At 40.5% G+C, this 13855-nt stretch overlaps 1 pseudogene; it reads left to right on the top strand.

The window, feature by feature from the left end:
• Nucleotides 1-12475: 12475 nt before the first annotated feature.
• Nucleotides 12476-12669, top strand: LOC136127598 (H/ACA ribonucleoprotein complex subunit 3 pseudogene; annotated as a pseudogene).
• The last annotated feature ends 1186 nt before the right edge of the window (nucleotides 12670-13855 follow it).

Raw genomic sequence — 13855 nt, 5'->3', positions numbered from 1 at the left:
AAACAGGTTTTCTTGGAAATTAAAATTATGATAGCCAAAGTTTAAAAATAAAATAAAATAATTGAAAGACAACATTAAGGAAATATTCCAGAAAGCATAGCAAAAAGCTAAGAGATGAACACTAGATAATTTGAGGAGTATCTAAGATTAATCCAGGAGACTCAGCATGCAAATAATAGAAATTATATGGAGCGAGAACAAAGAAAACTTTAATGCAGAGATTATTATAAAATAAATTATATAAAATAAGTTCCCACACCTAGGAGACATGAGTTTCCAAATTGAAAGTGTATGTCAGGACTTCCCTGGTGGCTCAGTGGTTAAGAATCCACCTGCCAATGCAGGGGACACGGGTTCAAGCCCTGGTCCAGGAGATGCCACATGCCGCAGAACAACTAAGCTCGTGCGCCACAACTACTGAGCCTGTGCTCTAGAGCCCGCGAGGCACACCTACTGAGCCTGCGAGCCACAACTACTGAAGCCCACACATCTAGAGCCCATGCTCCACAACAAAAGAAGCCACCACAGTGGGAAGCCCACGCACCTCAATGAAGAGTAGCCCCCACTCTCTACAACTAGAGAAAGCCCACGTGCAGCAACAAAGACCCTGTGCAGCCAAACATAAATAAATTAAATTAATTAATTAAAAAAATCATAGATTCCATTGTAAAAAAAAAAGAAGAAGAAGAAAGTGTATATCAGAGGCCCAGCAAAAATAAAAGAAAATCCTTTCAGTTCACATCATCATGAAATTCCACATCAGAGACAAAAGAAGATCTTAAAAGTTCCCAGAAATTAAAACAGGACATATCAAAAGGATTAAAAAATAGAAAAGGGAGACTTCCCTGGTGGTCCAGTGGTGAAGAGTCCGTCTTCCGATGCAGGGGATGAGGGTTCGATCCCTGGTTGGGGAACTGGGATCCCCCATGCCTCGGGGTAACTAAACCTGCGTGTCACAACTGCTGAGCTTGGGCACCTCAAGTAGAGAGCCCACGTGCTGCAAACTACAGAGCCCACGTGCTCTGGAGCCCTTGCAACACAACTAGAGAGAGAAAACTGCATGCCTCAACGAAGATCCCACATGATGCAACTAACACGTGGCACGGTCAAAAATATAAAATAAATTAAATGGCATCAATGTTCTCAATAATAACATTGGAAATTGGGGAAAAAAACAAAGAAACTTCTAAGTGAAAAGATTTTCAAACTAGAATTCTATTCCCAGGCAAACTATCATTTAAATGTGCAGGTAGAGTAAAATATTTCCAGATATACAATGTCTCAAAAATTCACTCTTTTCCAAAAAGCTATTGAAGAAGCCAAACAAGGAGTTAAACCAAAGAGAAGGAAGTTATAGATCTAGAAATAGTAGATCTTACACAGGAAAGAAGTAAAAGGTATTCCTAGGAAAAGCAATAAAAGTCTAGAGAGTAACCAACCCAGACAGAGCAGAAGAATGTAGTTAAATTTAACCATACAGAAAATTGAGTTGAAGGAAAACTTGCCAACAAGTGCAAAAAAACTAGGCAAATGAAAAATAGCATTTTAGTACTATTAGACTTTTTAAAGCTATGCATATATACACTTGAATTAAACGTAATTGAATTTTATAAATGGTGTTGGGAAAACTGGACAGTCACATGCAAAAAAATGAAACTAGACCACTATCCCACACCATACACAAAAATCAACTCAAAATGGATTAAAGACTTGAATGTAAGGCCTGAAACAATAAAAATCCTAGAAGAAAACATAGGTAGTACTTTCTTTGACATTTGTCTTAGCAATATCTTTCTAGATGAGTCTATTCAGGCAAGGGAAACAAAAAAATAAACAAATGGGACTACATCAAACTAAAACGCTTCTGCACAGCAAAAGAAACTATCAACAAAACAAAATGACAGGGACTTCCCTGGTGGCGCAGTGGTTAAGAATCTGCCTGCTAATGCAGGGGACACAGGTTCAATCCCTGGTCCAGGAAGATCCCACATGCCGCAGAGCAACTAAGCCTGGGCACCACAACTACTAAGCCTGTGCTCTAGAGCTCGCGAGCCACAACTACTGAGCCCGTGTGCTGCAACTACAGAAGCCCACGCACTCTAGTGCCCATGTGCTGCAACTACTGATCCCGCATGCTGCAACTACTAAATCTGCATACCTAGAGCCTGTGTTCCGCAACAAGAGAAGCCTCCACAATGAGAAGCCCACGCACCGTAACAAAGAGTAGTGCCCGCTCGCTGCAACTAGAGAAAGCCTGCATGCAGCAACGAAGACCCAACTCCGCCAAAACAAAACAAAACAAACACAAAATGACAACCTACTGAATAGGAGAAGATATTTGCAAATGAAATATTCGATAAGGGCTTTATACCCAAAATATATAAAGAACTTATACAATTCAACAACAAAAAAACAAGCAACCCAATTTAAAAATGGGCAGAGGAGCTGAATAGACATTTTTCCAGAGAAGACAAACAAATGGCCAACTGGCACAGGAAAAGATGTTCAACAGTACTAATTATTAGGGAAATGCAAATGAAAACTACAATGAGATATCACCTCACAACTGTTAGAATGACTATTATCAAAAAGGCAAGATAGGGGCTTCCCTGGTGGCGCAGTGGTTGAGAGTCCTCCTGCCGAGGCAGGGGACACGGGTTCGTGCCCTGGTCTGGGAAGATCCCACATGCCGCGGAGCGACTAGGCACGTGAGCCATGGCCGCTGGGCCTGCGCGTCCGGAGCCTGTGCACCGCAACGGGAGAGGCCACAGCAGTGAGAGGCCCGCGTAACGCAAAAAAAAAAAAAAAAAAAAAAAAAAAAAAAGGCAAGATATAGCAAGTGTTGGTGAGGATGTGGAGAAATGGGAACCCTTGTGCACAGTTGGGGGTAATGTAAATTGGTGCAGCTACTGTGGAAAACAGTATGGAGATTCCTCAAAAAATTAAGAATACAACTACCATATGATCCAACTATCCCACCTCTGGGTATTTATCCAAAGAACATGAAAACACTAATTCAAAAAGATATATGCACCTCTTTGTTCATTGCAGCATTATTTACAACAGCCAAGGTATGGAACCAAGCTAAGTGCCCATCAATGGATGAATGGATAAAGAAGATGTAAGATAAATATATATATTCATATATATGTATATATATGAATACTACTCAACCATAAAAAAGATGAAATCTTGCCATTTGTGACAACATGGATGGACCTTGAGGGTATTATGCTAAGTGATATAAGTCACATGGAGAAAGACAAATACTGTATGATTTCACTCATATATAGAATATTTGTTAAAAACTCAAAACAAAATAAATGAACAAACCAAAGCAGACAAAAACAAAGTCATAGATATAGAGAACAGAGTAGGGGTTACCAAAGGGGAAGGGGCAGAGGGCAAATGGATAAAGGGAATCACCTTCTATGGTGACAGAAGGAAGTGCTCTGAGCATGCTGTGAGGTATACAGAAATAGAAATGTAATGCTGTACACTTGAAATTTATTTATTTATTTTTAAATTTTTATTGGAGTATAGTTGCTTTACAACCATTGTGTTAGTTTCTACTGTACAGCAAGGTGAATCAGCTATATGTATACATATATCCCCTCTTTTTTGGATTTCCTCGTTCCTTCTTTTTTGGATTTGAAATTTATATAATGTTATAAACCAATGTTCCCTCAATAAAAAATAAATCTAGGCCTGGTAGCGCAGTGGTTAATAATCCACCTGCCAATGCAGGGGACACAGGTTCGAGCCCCGGTGGGGGAAGATCCCACATGCCACAGAGCACCTAAGCCCGTGCACCACAACTACTGAACCTGTGCCCCAGAGCCCGCGAACCACAACTACTGAGCCTGTGTGCCACAACTACTGAAGCCTGCATGCCTAGAGCCCATGCTCCGCAGCAAGAGAAGCCACCACAATGAGAAACCTGTGCACCACAATGAAGAGTAGCCCCGCTTGCCACAACTAGAAAAGCCCGCGCAGCAACAAAGACCCAACACAGCCAAAAATAGATAAAATTTTTAAAAAATCTAAAAAACCCTCAAAATTTAAAAATGTAATTGAATTTTTTAAAGTACTGAGATGCTTCATGCCAGACCACAATGATCTTTCCTCCTCCATGACTCCTTTAATTCTTATAGTTTGCACCAGTCCTTCCTTCATTAAGCTTTAACCATATGCTACCTTCTATTGTTATTAAACTTCTTTTAGAAAACTAAATATTTTTGAGTATTTATTAAACACCCTAATTTATTTATACTTCATAATAATGCTATGAAGTAGATATTATTATCTTCATTTAAAGTATAAGGAATAAGGGAATCAATCATAGAGCCAACAAGAGATGGGAATCACTTAAATCAGGATATTTACTGTTATCCTTGACCTTTTCTTCTTCCACATCATTCATATGCAATCAGTCACGAAACCCTGTGAAAGCTATCTCTTTAAAATCTGTCTGTTACAATTAGCTCCATTTTCACTGTTACCACTATTAAGATAATCTGAATGAATATATGCCTTTATACTCCTACCACAGGCCCATTTCAGCATGGCACCACAGTCCAAAGAAACACAAAATTGTCACTCTCTCCACTCCACAATGTTCTCCAATAGAGAGTCTCATCACACCTACAGTCAAAATCAATCTGAGGAATTTGTCAAAAATAAAGATTATGGGGCTTCCCTGGTGGCTCAGTGGTTGAGAGTCCGCCTGCCGATACAGGGGACATGGGTTTGTGCCCCGGTCCGGCAAGATCCCACATGCCGCAGAAGGGCTGGGCCCGTGAGCCATGGTCGCTGAGCCTGCGTGTCCGGAGCCTGTGCTCCACAACGGGAGAGGCCACAACAGTGAGAGGCCCATGTACCAAAAAATAAATAAATAAAAATAAAAAATAAAGATTATGGAACCTCAAGCTGAAACTACTGAGTCAAAATCTCTGAAGGTATGGCCTAGGAAACTGATTTTTTTTTTTTTTTTTTTTGCGGTACGTGGGCCTCTCACTGTTGTGGCCTCTCCCGTTGTGGAGCACAGGCTCCGGATGCGCAGGCTCAGCGGCCATGGCTCACAGGCCCAGCCGCTCTGCAGCATGTGGGATCTTCCCAGACCGGGGTACGAACCCGTGTCCCCTGCATCGGCAGGCGGACTCTCAACCACTGCACCACCAGGGAAGCCCAGGAAACTGATTTTTAACAGGTGTAACAAGTGGACTTTTATGCACCCTAAGTTTGAGCATCAGTATGCTACTCCATACTTTTTCTGTGTCCTAGTTTGTCAATTAGATCATAAGCTATGCAAGGTAGGGTCGTACCTTATGTGTATAACGTACCTCCAGGGTCTTATAGGTATTTGATGCTCAGAAATATAGGTATTTTGGTACATCAGAATTACATCATGGTGCATTGTATTTATGACAAGTGTGAAATCTCAGCTGCATCTTGCCATACAGGCAGAATTTGAATAGATGGAAAAGGAGGAGAAAAAGGTAAAAGTACTGAAACTTGTATAAATAGTATCATAATAACTACAAAGAACCAGCATCAATATATATCTTAAAGTCTCCTGAATATAATTACCATTAGAATTCTCCCCTGGGGCTAAATAGTGCCAGCGTTGAGTGGTAGAATCAGCCTGAAAATTCTCATTATTTTCATCAGTAGAAGCAAGAAGTTTCCATATAGCCCTGACCCTAAAATATGTCTTCCTGGCTTCACCTGACATGCCTATTATTGTTTCTGTTGCCTAGATCTGAGACTATCAAGGTTAGTGTGCAAAGGGTCTTTTTCAGAGGAGGTTTATAAGAACATCTACGTTACAGCTGGAGTCCAACACAGACAACAGACATGACAACAGGGTCGACATGTGCTCTTTGTCCACACTCCACTGTAGTCTAATAAGGAAAAAAAACCCACATAGGTTGTTTGCTATGTTATCTGTTTACTAAAATTATTGGTTAAGATTCTTTCAACTAGGAGAAATAGAAAACTCAACTCTAAATAGTTTAAATAGTAGGGCAAGTCACATAATGAAGTCCCAAATTAAGGCACCTTCAGAGTTGGTTAATTTCCATCCAGCAATGTCGGCAGAGACCACCTTCTTCTGTCTTTCTGTTCTGCTTTCCTCGGTTTATTCACTTTGCCCTTAGATACTAGCATCCCCAGTATTCACAAGATGGCTGTCATAGTTCAAGTTGACACTTCTAGACACTATAAAGTCCAAAGAAAGAAGATGCCTCGCTGCAACTCTTTTTTTCTTTTTTGGCCCTGCCGTGTGGCTTGTGGGATCTTAGTTCCCTGACCAGGGATTGAACCTGGGCCCTGGGCAGTGAGAGTGCAGAGTCCTAACCACTGGGCCAATAGGGAATTCCCCGATGTATCTCTATTTATAAGTGAAAAACTTTCCCCAGAATCTCCCCAGCAGACTCTCCATTACATCTTTCTTTCTTTTTTTTTTAACATCTTTATTGGAGTATTCTTGCTTTACAATGGTGTGTTGGTTTCTGCTTTATAACAAAGTGAATCAGCTATGCATATACATATATCCCCATATGTCTTCCCTCTTGCGTCTCCCTCCCTGACACCCTCCCTATCCCACCCCTCTAGATGGTCACAAGGCACCGAGCTGATCTCCCTGTGCTATGAGGCTGCTTCCCATGAGCTATCGGTTTTACCTTTGGTAGTGTATATATGTACATGCCACCCTCTCACTTCGTCCCAGCTTACCCTTCCCCCTCCCCATGTCCTCAAGTCCATTCCCTGGTAGGTCTACGTCTTTATTCCCATCCTGCCCCTAGGTTCTTCACGACCAGTTTTTTTGTTTTTTTAGATTCCATATATATGTGTTAGCATACGGTATTTGTTTTTCTTTTTCTGACTTACTTCACTCTGTATGACAGACTCTAGGTCCATCCACCCTCACTACAAATAACTCAATTTCATTTCTTTTTATAGCTGAGTAATATTCCATTGTATATATGTGCCACATCTTCTTTATCCATTCATCTGTTAATGGACACTTAGGTTGCCTCCATGTCCTGGCTATTGTAAATAGAGCTGCAATGAACATTGTGGTACATGACTCTTTTTGAATTATGGTTTTCTCAGGATATATGCCCAGTAGTGGGATTGCTGGGTTGTATGGTAGTTCTATTTTTAGTTTTTTAAGGAACCTCCATACTGTTCTCCATAGTGGCTGTATCAATTTACATTCCCACCAACAGGGCAAGAGGGCTCCCTTTTCTCCACACTCTCTCCAGCATTTATTGTTTGTAGATTTTTTTTTTTTTCGGTACGCGGGCCTCTCACTGTTGTGGCCTTTCCCGTTGCAGAGCACAGCCTCCGGATGCGCAGGCCCAGCGGCCATGGCTCACGGGCCTAGCCGCTCCGCGGCATGTAGGATCTTCCCGGACCGGGGCACGAACCCGCGTCCCCTGCATCAGCAGGCAGACTCTCAACCACTGTGCCACCAGGGAAGCCCTGTTTGTAGATTTTTTGATGATGGTCATTCTGACTGGTGTGAGATGATATCTCATTGTAGTTTTGATTTGCATTTCTCTAATGATTAATGGTGTTGAACACTCTTTCAGGAGTTTGTTGGCAATCTGTATATCTTCTTTGCCCATTACATCTTACTGGCAAGAATTTCTTCATATAGCCGTCCTATATCTGTCACTGGCATGAGAAATAGGATTTCTATGATAAATACAAAAGTGTATTGCTATGTGGAGGGAGATGGGTTATTACAAAAAAAGTTACAATTTTGTAATAAGGAAGAAAAGATGGAAAATGACATTTGGTAGTCCACCACCAATGTACACTACACTAACACACCAGTTCAGTTTCAAGTATGTTCTGCCCTGATACATTCATTTATTCATTCTACAATACTTTTACCTACTTTATACCAAGCACTGTGCTTTCTTACTGGAAAGACAAAACAGAAAAAGATATGGTCCCTGCTCTTGAGTTTATATCAATCTCCTGGTGAGACACATATGTAAAAATTTAAGCTAGAATGAAGTAATAGAGTTGCAGGTACATTAAAATTCTATTTTACTTACAAGATCTGACAAGAAGAGTATATTATTGTCTATAGACTTCAGCGATCATATGTATATTTCGTATTTCATCTAGCACTTTGATACTTAATACAATATAGGTGAATCTTAATTTCCTCCTCAAAGAGGAACAGGATTTAACTGCTAATTTGATGAGTTTTCTGTTTGCATTTTATTATAGCGAGAGCACAAGAGAAGAACCACTGTTGATGATAAGTAGTTTTACTATACTATACTATACCAGACTGGAGCTCAGGGCACAAGTCTGAGCTGGAAATAGAAATTTTTGAGTCATCGGCTTACAGATGGCAGTTGTAGCCATGAAGATGAATGTAATCACTTAAGTAGGTGTAGGCTGAAAGGCCAGGACAGAACTCAGTGGAACAGCAATAGTTAAAGTAAGGCACGGGGACTTCCCTGGTGGCGCAGTGGTTAAGAATCCACCTGCCAATGCAGGGGACACGGGTTTGATCCCTGGTCCGGGAAGATCCCACATGTCATGGAGCAGCTAAGCCCGTGTGCCACAACTACTGAGCCTGCGCTCTAGAGCCCAGGAGCCACAACTACTGAGCCCGCATGCCACAACTACTGAAGCCCGCGTGCCTAGAGCTGGTGCTCCGCAGCAAGAGAAGCCACCATGATGAGAAGCCCGCAAACCGCAGCGAAGAGTAGCCCCCACTCACCACAACTAGAGAAAGCCCGCACGCAGCAACAAAGACCCAATGCAGATATAAATAAATAAGTAAATAAATAAATAAATTTTAAGTAAGGCAGGGACTTCCCACGTCGTCCAGTGCCTAAGACTCCACGCTCTCAATGCAGGGGGTTGGGGTTCAATCCCTGGTCGGGGAAACAGATCCCTCATACCGTGACAAAGATCCCTCACGCGGCAAGGAAGATCCCGCGTGCCGCAACTAAGACCCGGTGCAACCAAATACATAAATAAATAAATAAATATTTTTTAAAATAATAAAGCCTGGCAGAGAAAGTAATCTGTGAAGAATTATCAAAAAGTTAGGAGAGAAAAAAAAAAAGTTAGGAGAGAAACCAGGAGAAAGTGATGGCCAGAAAGAAGGGAAGAAAAAGTTTCAAAAGGAAAGGTATGGTCAGTAGGGCCAAATGTATTCAGAGCAGTTAGGTAAGTTGTGGTCTGAAAATCATTCATTGAATCTGTTCTCAAAAGGTGAGTGACTGCAAATGGGCACAGGGCTCTTTTCAAGGCAATAGAAATGTTTTCAGATTTGATTGTGGTGATGATTGTACAATGTTGTAAATTTAATAAAAATCACTGACTTATAATTAAGCCACTTAAAATGAGTGACTTTATCATATGTAAATTATATTTCAATAAAATTTTCCTTTTTTAAAATGTCACTGTCCTGAGTCAAAGAAGTTTCAATGGAGAGAGGAGGAGAGAAGCCACACTTGGGTTTAACAGGAAATGGGAGACTAAGAAATGGAGGGGAAAAAAAGAAATGGAGGCAAGAAGTGAAGACTCTTTCATCTAAGGAATTTTGTTCTGAAGAGAAGGAAAGAAAAAAGAAGGTAGCAAATAAAGAAGTGGGGCATACAAGGTCAAGAAAGGCAGGAAGATAGTGAGTTTAGTTTTACACATATTTCATTGAAGTAAGAATCCAATAGCTAGAGGTAGATAATTATTATTTATTGTTTTAGAAGTAGCAATTGCCATGCAACTTTCCACAATAGGTGGACATAGGATTGAAGCTGGAAAGGGAACAATACACCTCCGATACAAGTCCCCTCTCTGGTCTCCAGGCAAAGTCCTTTTCCCATAATTACTGAGCTCAGAGAAGATCTGTAGTGCTTATTCATCTCTATTGGCTTCTAGGCATATAAACATCAACTGATCCTTTAGTATACTATATAGTGAAGAAAATCTCTCCACTCTCTCCATTCCAGTTCTTCATTATCAGGAAGTTTTTCCTTGTATTTAACTCAGATCTCTCTTTTAAAAATTGAGTGTTTTAAAACACTTCATTTAAGAAAAATGTTGCATGCAGTTGTGCTTTCTGTTGTTAGTGTTTACAAGATCACCAGATATCCTAAAAAAATATTGGGTCACATCTCCAACCTCTCTAGCCTTGGTTTCTCTATCAGAATTAAATTAAATGATGTCTGTAAAGCATGTAGCATAGTGCCTGCACAGAGAAAGAACTCAATAAATAGTTATCATTTGGAGGGAAAGATGCAAAAAAAATGTTTATATAGAGATGTTACTCTTTTCCCCTTGGGATAACATCCCTTTTGTATTATTTGATAGAAAACTTAACATTAGTATCTGAACTATTAACCCATTTTACTTATAAACTCATAAATTAGAGAATGAAATTACTTACATTGCAAAACAATTCATCCATTGCAAAGGTGTCATAGGCTTCCTTTAAGTACCATCTTCTTAAGTGTTTGTTTAGAGTCATTAAATTCCATTAAATTCTTAACAGAAGGCAAACCCAAAAGTTCAAAGTATAACAAACTACTACTGATTAAATATCAATCACAAATTAAGATAAAGCAAGCTTGAAATTATAATGAAAAAAGAGCATTTAAGTGTCTAGGTTTCTAATTTTTCACTTTGCTGTATAGACAGTTAAAATATTGAACAGTCCTGTTCAATACCAGGTATTTATGCTTTGGTAGTAATGAACAGGCAAAAGTCATGCTAATTCCAAGACAGAGCTTTACTACAGGGGAGGGACTCTGTTCTTCAAATACAAATACCTGAAAGGGACCAATACTCAACATTCAAAGAAACAAACTACAGAGAGACTGACAGGCAGCTCTATATAGTAACATTACTATACATGTAGTTTTCGTTTGTTTACATGTAATTTCAGTGCTTTGCCTTATATCTTCCAATATTATAAATTCTTTGAGGACACACATTTTACCTTCGGTTTGACCTACAAAGCCTAGCCCAGTGTTTTACTCTAGGGGTGTTCAATAAAAACATATTAAGTTGAAATAATGAATGCATAATATTGGTGTATTAATTAGATTGGGTTGCCAGATAAAATACTGGATACCAAATTAAATTAGAATTTAAAATTCTATATTCAAATTTAACTGGGCATCCTTATTTTTGTTTGCTAAATCTTGCAACTCTAATTATAGTAACCTCTAGTAAGAAATCCGACCTTGCAGCCCCACAGACTGGCTAAGGGTTTCTTTCTTTAGCAGTGAGACTGCCCTAATCCAAAGTTTAGAACCAAGCAATCTCACATGCTCAACAGAGAGACTGAACTAGAAAACACATACTATAATTTTCTGATTTTTATAGAGGATAGAGTAAAATACTCACTGTAATTCCTAGTTGCAGAAAATTTGGGAAGGAGCAAAGGAGATTATTATGCCTTTTATATGTTCTTGAGAAGAGATATGCTCTGCAGGTACAAAAATCATATTTAGATACACTTTTCTTTCAGGTCTGTTTATTTTTTTATTTTATTTTATTTTTTGCGGTACGCGGGCCTCTCACTGTTGTGGCCTCTCCCGTTGCAGAGCACAGGCTCCGGATGCGCACGCTCAGCGGCCATGGCTCACGGGCCCAGCCGCTCCGCGGCATGTGGGATCTTCCCGGACCAGGGCACGAACCCGTGTCCCCTGCATTGGCAGGCAGACTCTCAACCATTGCGCCACCAGGAAAGCCCAGGTCTGTTTATTTTTAAAGGCAATTCTGATAGAAGATTGGCTCAAGGGGTGGGAAGGTTTGTGGAAAGGTTTGAAAGAGAGAACATTATAATTGGCAATTTCTGGGACTTCCCTGGTGGTCAAGTGGGTAAGACTCCATGCTCCCAATACAGGGGACCTGGGTTCGATCCCTTGTCGGGAAACTAGATTCCACATGCATGCCGCAATTAAGTGTCCTCATGCTGCAACCAAAGAAGCCCGCAGGCCAGAACTAATAGCCTGTATGCCACAACTAAAGATCCTGCATGCTGCAAGGAAGATCCCGCGTGTTGCAGCTAAGACATTGTGCAGCCAAAATAAATAAATAAATAATTTTTTTTTTTTTTTGCGGTACGCGGGCCTCTCACTGTTGTGGCCTCTCCCGTTGTGGAGCACAGGCTCCGGACGCGCAGACTCAGTGGCCAAGGCCCACGGGCCCAGCCGCTCCGCGGCATGTAGGATCTTCCCGGACCGGGGCACAAACCCATGTCCCCTGCATCGGCAGGCGTACTCTCAACCACTGTGCCACCAGGGAAGCCCAATAAAATGTTTTTAATTGGCAATTTCTTCACTTATAGAATTGACTGCTTAGTGAATGCAGCTTCTATTTTGGACAGATTCTTTTTTTTTAATTTCCAAAAGTAAAAACTTTCATATTTTTTTTAAAGCACAACATAATATGGGCAGATGGAATTGGACCCTCTGGCTTTGGTGTGGTCATGTTTCTCCAGTATTATCTCAATGAGCAGGGAGACCGGATCTATTCACTGAAGAAGCTTGACCCTATGAGACAACAGACCTGCATGGCCCATCCTGCTCAGTTCTCCCAGGCGACAAATACTCTTCACATCATATTACCATCAAGGCATGCTTTAAGGTGCTCATGACCCAGCAATTGCACCCCGTCCTCTGAGGATCTCTTAAAATTTCAGGTCTCTTCTGCTGTCTGCTCGCCCTCAAGAGACTTTCTGAATCCAAGCTCTTCAATCTGTGAGCCTTGAAGCTTTCCTACGACCCTTGCTCTTTGGAATCCAGTCTCATGATTGCCTTGGATCATGCTTGTTGTGAGGCAATCATGGTAGCATCCCCTTTAAAGGGAAGACGTTTGAATCTTCTTATACTTTGAATCACTGCCAGGTTATTAAAATGATTTGAAGAAAAAAAAACATAATATGACCCCACCAACATTACCACCTACTCCAATTAGCACAGGGTCTAAAAATCTTCCTATCCTTGTGATTTCTAATTGCTCTCTATCCCAAAACGTATAGTCTTGAAGGAAAAAAAATATGCTACTTAAAGATATCCAGAAATGAATGTGATGGGGAAGCATTGGCACTACATATACGCCACATTTCATCTTGACTTGGACACATGCTGGAAGGACTAGCCTCATTCAAGCCTTAATAGAGAGCACCATGTAAGTCTCAGAGAAAGAGAAATTCATAATATTTACTTTACAAATTAATGAACAAAATAAGAATAAAGATGGTAACAGACCTAAAGTTCTCTGTAGATATTTGTTGAATAAAATGATTTTAAACTTCAGACATATGTGCCCAATTTTTTTTTAAGTCAAATTTTGCAAGGGCATTTCTATTAATGTACACTGGTAGAAAAAAATTTTAAGCGAAATTGACATTTTGGCTCTTAGCCTGAACAGGGAGCCCTTCATGTAACTCAGCCAGTAAAGATTTAGATTTCTAAAATCTTGGTATCCCAGGCCATGAATTAAAGACCCGTTCTATAAACTTTATGTCCTGAAGTAAGCCAGGGGCCTGCTTGTTGATCCTGCTTATTTATGTTAAATAAATAAATAAAATAAAAAATGGAAAATAACAAGTTTTTGTGAGGATGTAGAGAAATTGGAACCCTTATCCATTCTAAAAAAATTTTTATTTATTTTTTGGCTGCATTAAGTCTTTGTTGCTGTGTGCAGGCTTTCTCTAGTTGCAGCGAGTGGGAGCCATTCTTCGTTGTGGTAAGCAGGCTTCTCGTTGCGGTGGCTTCTCTTGTTGCAGAGCAGGGCTCTAGGTGCTCGGGCTTCAGTAGTTGTGGCACGCGGGCTCACTACTTGTGGCACAGGGGCTTAGTTGCTC

This window comes from Phocoena phocoena, chromosome 8 (genome assembly GCF_963924675.1).
Source record: "Phocoena phocoena chromosome 8, mPhoPho1.1, whole genome shotgun sequence".
Classification (NCBI taxonomy): domain Eukaryota; kingdom Metazoa; phylum Chordata; class Mammalia; order Artiodactyla; family Phocoenidae; genus Phocoena; species Phocoena phocoena.
The sequence above is the reverse complement of the archived record's forward strand: the minus strand, read 5'-3'. Positions and strand labels throughout refer to the sequence as shown.